The following is a 9141-nucleotide window of genomic DNA, read 5'->3' on the forward strand; positions in this document are numbered from 1 at the left end:
TATATTAATAACCCCCAATTTTCTTCTTTGATTGTTGAAGTGACTACCTCTAGTTTTAAACCCTATATGTAATCAGTACTCAACTGTTGTGCTTAAGAGAAAAGACTAGGTTTACATTGTTGCTTATGGTTCACTCACAAAACAACTGATGAAGAATTTTTATGATTCACCTTTAGGTGGATATTCAGGCTAATTGGGCACCCTCAGGAGGTTGTATCAAGTATTCTACCGGCTAAACATGAAACAAATATTGGTTTATTATATTGCATCTTGTGAAGATTGCCAAAAAACAAAGATGAGAATATATATTCCATACCATGGGTTACTACAACCTCTGCTTATTCTTGATCAATTATGGAGGTATGTTAGTATGTATTTAATATAGGGATTGCCTAAATCACAGGTTAAGGATACAGTTTTAGTGGTGGTAGATAAGAGATCTAAGTTTTTGCACTTTATTGCATTGGCACATCCTTTTTACTTCTAGTACAGTGGCTAGTAATAAGTTTCTCAAGAGAGTGTACACCTTACATGGGATGCTTGAGTTTATTATCTCTGACAGAGATAAGATCTTTTTGAGTAATTATCAGCAAGCCTTGTTTAAGTTGCTGGGCACCCAACTTTACTTTAGTTATGTTTCTCACCTTCAAAGTGATGGCCAAAATAAAAGGGTAAATATTAGGTGCATTGAGAATTATTTGAGGTGCATGACTTCTCACAGACTAGTTCATTGGATACAGTAGTTGCATTTGTCTGAATGATGGTATAACACCAACTTTCACACTAGCTTGCAGTGCACACTCTTTGAGGCTCTTTATGGATATACACCTCCTCAGTTTTCTTTGGGGCCTTCACTAGACACTTTTGTTCCAGTTACTGCTGATTTGGTGATGAAGAGATAACAGATGCATCAACTACTTAGTGATAACCTTTCTAAAGCTCACAATAGGATACAGTTGTTTGCTGATAGGGAAAGGATTGAGAGGATATTACAAGTGGGGGATTAGGTCTTTCTCAAGCTGCAACCCTATACACAATCTTTTTTATCTTTGAGGAAGGATCTCAAACTGAGTTCCAAGTTTTATGGTCCTTATAAATTTCTTAGCAGAGTGGGTTGGCAACTTATAAGCTGGAGTTTCCTTTCTTTTCTAAGGTTCACCCTATCGTCCATGTCTCTCTTTTAAAGAAAAGAATTGGTAGTAAGGTTGTGGTTCAGACTACTTTGCCAGCTACTGGTGTTGATGGTCAGCTTATAGTCAAGCTATTGCAGATACTTCAAAGACAATTGGTTCATTCATATGCTAGTTTAGTGGTCTAATCTTCATCTTGAAGATGCTACATACGAGGACTATGCCTTTCTCAAGTTTAAGTTTCCTTAACTTTGATACACAACCTTGAGGACATGACTATTTTTCTTGTGAGGGGGTATGTAATCACCCTTAGGCCCAATTAGTTATGGGTCATAACTAATTCAAATGAAGGGTCCATATCAAATGTTGGCTAATAAAGAGGAAGGACCTAGATCATTCAAGTTGTCTATAAAAGCTACGGAGGAGAGAGAATTGACTAACGAAAACTCAGAACCTAACTACTTTTCCCTCTTCACGTTTCTCTCATTTATGTTCTCTCTTTTCTCTTTGACTCTTATGGATCTTCTTTTCTCTCTTCTTCCTTTCAGATGGAGTTCAACAATGGCAGCAAAGTAGTTATTTCAATTCAATTAGTTATTTGCTTGTAGTTTCCATTTTGACAATTCAAATTAATACAAAAAATTGTCCCAAAATTCCTAATTATGTTACATTTTGAATAATTTTGAATTTTTTGAAAGCTAGATCATAACAGAGAAGTGGTCATGAGCCCTCGTTTCCTTTGTTGTTTGAAAAGGTTTCCATTAACAAAGTACTAACAAGTTCCGTCATGTATTCTCCACACATATTCATAACAATAAACACAAATAAAGGATAAGTGACAATAGCACATTCTCCTATCCAAATACATACATATATTGTTAGGATTTTTGGCCTGATTTTCTTACTATATTTAAGTTTTATTTTTTATTAGAAGGAAAATAAAAGTTACCATAATTATTTTTACTTTTCCTGAAAGAAAAAAATATAATTCTTTTCCATATTTGGCTAACCTCTTTCTTGGAGGAAAGGTTTTGGAACTCTATAAATAGAAGACCCTTTCTCATACCATAACACAATAACATCCACAATGTAGTCTTTAAAGAGTCTTTGTTTAGGGGGAGATTTCTCCCAATAAGTTTTAGGATTTTTAATTTTATTTTTAATATGTAGGCCGTTTGGCCAAACCATATCCAATAATATATTTTTAGTTTAATTTTTCATGTGTCGTCTGATTTATCGTCTTATGGTTTGCAAAATAAAAGTTTCCGCATGATGCCCTCTCGATTTCGAACCCAACATATATTACTGCATCTCTTTTCTTATAAGCATAGAAGAGAAAGGCAAAATAACCTTGCTACATACTATAGTGATATAACTTTCTTTAAAACACCATAAACCTCAAATATAAAAAAAATAGAAGACAAAACATTATTATTTTTGGTTCTTAATTATTTCACCAAGCTATGTGGCAGAGGGGCCAAGAATGTAGCAAACGCCTCTGTAGGCCTTGATAAGGGCTTTCATAAATTTGCTATTAGTAATGGCATTACTTATGTAATCGAGTGAGTCATCATTGTATATATCTGTCCAGTTCTTTACCAGCATCTTGATGTCTTCTCTGTCCATGTTTTCTTCCTCTTCAGTTTATCTCCATGGTTTTGATCCTGCTGCATAGTAATGAACAACTTTCACCTTGTCAGCTTGTACATTCTCTGGGTGGCGCCATAGCATGGCCAAAACTAAGTTGTACTTATTTGGAATTGGCTTGTAAATGTCTTTGAAGAACATGTTCAATAAATCCTACAAAAATTTAACCAAAACAGACCCACTTTAGTCATTTTAACAAGATTTTAATCGTTAAAATTCACGACAGATTTTTTAAATCTTATAATTGAAGATAACAATTGTCATGAGATATTACAATAAATAGGTGAAATTCTAGCACAAATTATTTTTTAATTAAAGGATCTAAAAGTGGCCAACGGATAATATTTCTACCATCTTTAAGCACTATGTAGCAATACAATCAAGTCACTAAATGTTGAAAGCATGCAACTCTACTTATAAAGTAGTACTCATTATTAATAACATATATAACTAATACATTATAAATAACCTTTCAAACATATTAAATAATGATGATCCCTTAAAAGACATTTACGCCATTAATTCGTCTCTTAATCTAGTCAAAAATCGTTACCTGTTCAGCAAATGAGGTTGAAGGGGTTACACGAAGTGTTCTCAAAAGGTCATTGTAAGTGGAGAAATTGGGCTTAAATACGAACATGCCAGAGTTGAAATAGAGACTTGGCTTTGTTCCTAACTTTTCTTTAGGCCACTGGACCTTATCTGGGCACTGTTAACAGCATCTAATATTGTGCTGTGGGTTGTGGCTCCAAGTCTTCTCACAGAAACAGTCCATCACAACATAGAAATAGCCATCTGGAATGTCAAACAAGTGGTCTATGTTCTCACACACCTGGATATCTCCATCTAAGTATATCATCTTGCTATACTCCATAAACTGCATTTACTCACCATCAAAAATAAAAAAAGAAAATTAGTAGCAAGCACCAATTTAATTCTCTCTTTCTCTCTTCATTGGTCATAAAAAGCGCATAACCTTAAAAGGTAGGTTGGTACAAAGAAAAATATTACTTTTTGGAAAAAATGAATGAACTTCTTAATTAAAATCTAGACAAATATATAAGAGGTGGGACTAAGGCGTGAAGATGAGCTGTTTTGAAGGGTGGGAGGAAATATTACTTGTGGAACTTTCACCACGAAAATCATTTTCCTTATATTTCCAAAGAAAATATTTTCTAAAAATTATGATCAACTGAATAAGAAAAAATTAAAATTTTCTCCACTTTAACATTATATTACATTTAACATGCAAATTTTGTGTTTGGTCGATGTATATAGCTTAAATTTAAAAGATTAAGAGTGAATAACATTTAGTGCACAAAAATTTAAGCTAAAACTCAAATCCACAACTTAAAAAGAAAATTGGTGTACATCCCAGATGCGAAATTTAGGGTAGTTGATGACATAGTAAGCCATAGCAAACTGAGTCTGATTCTCGAGAGGATAAACGGGCTCGATCTCCCTGACTATACAACCTTGGTTGATCAATATGTGACGGTGTTCCACTGGGACGTCAGGAAACATCGCCACGACGCCACCACAAGAGGGTAAGCAGATTTCACCTTTCTCAACCCTTTAGCCAAATCAACAATACCTACTACATAGTCACCGTTACATGCCAAGAATGTCACTTAGGCACGGCTAGGCAAACTTGTTGCCCCGGCCAAACCGGTGGAACCAACCTTGTTTGCAAGACCAAAGTCATTTGGAGTCATCGTAAAATTAACCTATTTGAAAAAATAAAGATCTTTGTGAGTTTAGAGGCAAAAACCTGAGGTAAGACGAGAAAATTTTGTGTGTTTGTTGATGAGTTGTGTATGTATCCTAGATGTTGCCTTGAGGTACCTTTATATAGGCGTTAGGTAGTATAAATACTTCAAATCAAAAACTAAATAATTACATGCGAAACGAAATCCAGCTATGTGCACTAGCCGACGATGTCGTAGCGATGCATTTGGCCTCGTCGGTCACTTTTTATCTTGAGACAAAATTATGGATATTCATTATTTTGAAGCTTTTTCTTAATCAATAGTTTAACCAATTTTGTAAACACTAGAGTAGGGGTGTACATGATCAAGTTGGTTTCAATTTTTTAAATATCAAATCAAATTATTTGTAATGAGTTTTTAAATTTATAAATCAAACAAAATTAATAAAATTTGAATTTTTCAACCTCGGGTATGTTTGAATTTTTTTATTTTCTCGAACTTTTTAATTTTTTTTATAAATTCTTTATACAAAAATATAAGTAGTTTGCGTCTCAAATATTTCTTAGTCTTTGTAAGATACAACTATCTTATGTGTTTCTCAAAAATAACACAAAATATGAAATGAATGATGACAATAAAATATTCAACAACAATAATAACAAAGTCTTATAAAATAAGTATTTCATATTAATAAGTTATAATAAAAATAATTATAGTTTAAATATATTAAGTCACGCTAAAATAAGTCTATTAAGTATTAATTACATGACTAAATATTAAATAGAAAAATAAATTAGGTTTATGTATTTATGCAAAATTAAAAAATAGATATTCGGTATTAGTGTCACTCCTAATGTTTAACTGAATATTTATGTTAGCATTAGTATTGATTAGCGCTTTATTTAAGTTACTAATATCTATGAGATATGAAACTTATTGGATCATTCAAAAGTTAAAGTTTAAACTTGAAATAATATATTGAAAGTTAAAAACAATGAAAAGTTTAAGAAAAATTTATAAATTACATCACATTAAATATTTTATGTATTAAATATTTTAAAACTGGTATAACGTAATATCTGATTGGTTCAGTTGGATTCAATTTTTTTAGTTAAAACCAAATCAAACCAAAGTATAGTCGTTTTTTTTTTTCAACTCCAAATGAAGTCAAAACAAATTATTAATCTGTTTTTTTTTTTAATTGACTCAATTTATGATTTGATCCGATTTGCGATTTGATTTGTCACCCCTACATCAAAGTAAATCAATTTTTGCTCACGCAACATTATCTCATTCCTAAATTGCACGGAGAATTAACACTTTGATTTCTCTCTCGCTCGCTTAAAGTTTGTTTCTTAAAAACAAAAGTTTAATTTTTATTTTTTTTTTGCAACTCTCTTTCACATAATATCTTTAAGATCATGCAAAAGAAAAATTATGTTGAAACATTCTACATAGCTTTAGATTAAAATTTTAGAATTTAAAATTTTATTTACTTTCTTAAATTTCTCCCTCAAATTAAACACAGAAAATGATTGGGGGAATGGGGATTACCATTTGCTCCTTGATGTCATACATTCCACATTTCCTTCAGAAATACCTAAAATTTATTAGAATGATAAAGTGAAGGATCGAATTTACCAAATACATATTCTATTTATTGTTTTACTTATTTTAGCTTACATAAAATAAATAAAATAAAAAATCATATACTCACAAAATGCAGGTATTTGGCTAGCTCTTTTTCACCTAATAAATTCACTCCTTCATTATGTCATTTGGGATACCTGATATTTAATAATGTAACCATTACTGATCAAATGCATTGCTGATTCAACATCAATTAAAGTAACCGACATTGTTAATCAAATGCATTGCTGATGCAATATCAGTCAAAGTAACCGACCTCGCCGACCAAACTGTTGATTCAAGTTTCAATTAAAGTAATCGATGTTGCCGATTAAATGCAATGCAACATTCTTTTTTAGTCAAAGTAATTGACATCGACCAAACACATTGCTTATATAACATTTCAGCTAAGGATTCAACCACGTTTCCTAAAATTTCTATATGTTCATCTCAATTTTCACTATTGAATTTGAGCAATATATAGTTAGTAATTTTCTTAATAGAAATTTCATATATTTTATAATAAAATGTGAAATATTTTCACACAACCAAGCGAAGTCAAGAAGGGACCAAAATCACTTCTAATTCCTCAATTTTAGAAAAAAAATTGTAGTACTCATAATATTTGATTAAGCACATTAAATATTTGTATAATTATAAAGTTGTGTAAAGAAGAGTATACTTTTGTGTTTTGTTGATGTGTTTCTTAAATGGTGCCTCGAGGCTCCTTTATATAGTCGTTAGGCAAGATAATAATAACATATATTAAGAAAACATTAAATTATAATTGATTGATGAATTTCACTTTACCGTTTAATATTTAAGATTTGAAAAATAATTTCTCCTCCACACATTGAATGAGAATGATAATCCTTTTATGCAACATTTTTTGGTGAGATTTTTCTCTTTTTGAATAAAGTTTTTTTTTTTCTTTTTCTTTCGAGAATTAAGATATGAAAATGTATACTATAATTTTTGTTGTTGTCCCATTTGCTTTTCGATTCAAAGTAATGTTTGTCATTTAGAATATAATAGTTATTAGAATAATTGATTAATAAATTTCAAGCTTTGTTGATAGACTCACGACAAATTAAAAATTTGAGTTCTGGCTCAATAACAGTGAGTGAGTTTGACACGATTTGTCCAACTCCATAAATAAGAAACTGCAAAGAAAATACAACTAATAACCATATTTTAAATTAAAGAGATAATGAAAATGAGTTTCTAAGAATTCTAGAGATCCTACACAGGATCGACCCTTAAATAAAGCTGGTGAAGTTTACACTTTGGACTTTTAATTTTTGAAGGCCTCATTTTCTGCCAAAATAATTATTCTACATATTTTTATTAAGAAAATTACTACATTTATTTACTTAAAAGGAAAGATAAATTTTGGACTTTGATTTAACAAAAAATAATAAGCCTTCAAAGAAGCATGATATAAAAAGTAATTATTATACATACTTTTATCTTTTCAATCAAAATAAGAATTTCATTTCCTTCCACCTGATATTCAAGGGATACTGTTACTACGTAAAGTTAATTAGCGGAAAAGTAAATTAGAATTATCATGTTATCAAAAAAGCTACAATCGCAAACAATTAATTTTGATAGGTAAATTAGTATTGCAGCAGGTGAATTTAATTTCCTTGTCTTTTCTTTATATCAAAAGAGATACTCATTTTATCCTGAAAAAACTGAAATAAAAAAAATTCATTGACGACTAAAATAAAAAAAAATTGTTATATGCTTAATTTAATTTGTTTTATATTATAAAATTTACGTAGTTGATCTTTTCTCCTAAAGCTCAAAATATTAACTCAAATCGTTTTCCTAAGGCTCAAAATATTAACTGAAATTTTTTTCCTAAGGCTCAAAATAGTAATTCAAAAATACACCATAAAGAACATCTTTTCTAGTGGCCAAGTAATATAGCTTAGAGATACATTTTCAATCAAATTTAATATAAAACATTAATATAAATATAAAAATTCACGATTCAATTCTGAATAAAATGTAAACCCATTTAATATAAAAGAAATTGAAAAAGAATTAACGAGAGAGAAGGAAAACCATTTGAGCTGGTCAAGCAAGTAACAAAATTTAACCATAACCCCTACAAAAAAGTAAAACAAATTAATAGATGATGTGTTGTAACTTATATGCATATTTAAAGTAGTAGTTCAAAATTGGAACATAACTTTTTTTTACTATCTGATTAATTTTAATTGTATATAAGTGAAAGTTAGAGTCTTTTAGTGAATTTTTTTATTTAAAGTTAATGGTACTTTCTAATGATTTTATTTTTTTATATAATTTTATTGATTGACTCGAGACACAGATTTTATACACATTATTAGCATATAAAAATAAAAATAGATATTTACTTATGACACTTTTGGACTTAAAGTGTATCAAATCCTTTGTATTCATTGTTACGGAAGGTAATTTACCTTTTAATTATATTATTTTGGTAAGTGATATCTTTTTAAATAATATAGTAAGTATATGTAAACATGGTTGATCATAATTATACCTTTTAAATATAGTTAATTTTAATTATTTTTATTCTTTCATTAATTCCAAAATCCGATAAAATCCTCTATTTTGTATAGATTAAATTATTTTCAAAATACTGACTATATATATATATATATATATATTATTTAAATATATTATCTAATGTTATTTATGTAATTTTCTAAAGTCATGTACTCACTGATACACATATATATGCAAAATGAATTTATATTTTTAATATATGCAACATTCTATTTTAAGAGTTAGATACACGTGTAAAGCACGTATACGTGAATTAGTATATTAAAAATATGAAGATCATTAGAAAAGTGATTTGAACTTTTTGCGCTTCATTAAAAGATTACTCAATAAATAAAATTATCATTTACTATTATTTAATTATTTTTAATAATAATAAATTGCTCGTAATTAAAAAGAAAAAAGAGTCAATTAAATTATCGTAGGTTACTAAAAGTAGAAAACTTAATAGAAAATCCTTATTTTAA

General features: G+C 29.4%; 1 pseudogene; it reads right to left on the bottom strand.

Annotated features, from left to right (window-relative positions):
• Nucleotides 1-2493: 2493 nt before the first annotated feature.
• Nucleotides 2494-4573, bottom strand: LOC107872336 (annotated as a pseudogene).
• Between the last annotated feature and the right edge of the window lie 4568 nt (nt 4574-9141).

This window comes from Capsicum annuum, chromosome 5 (genome assembly GCF_002878395.1).
Source record: "Capsicum annuum cultivar UCD-10X-F1 chromosome 5, UCD10Xv1.1, whole genome shotgun sequence".
Lineage (NCBI taxonomy): Eukaryota > Viridiplantae > Streptophyta > Magnoliopsida > Solanales > Solanaceae > Capsicum > Capsicum annuum.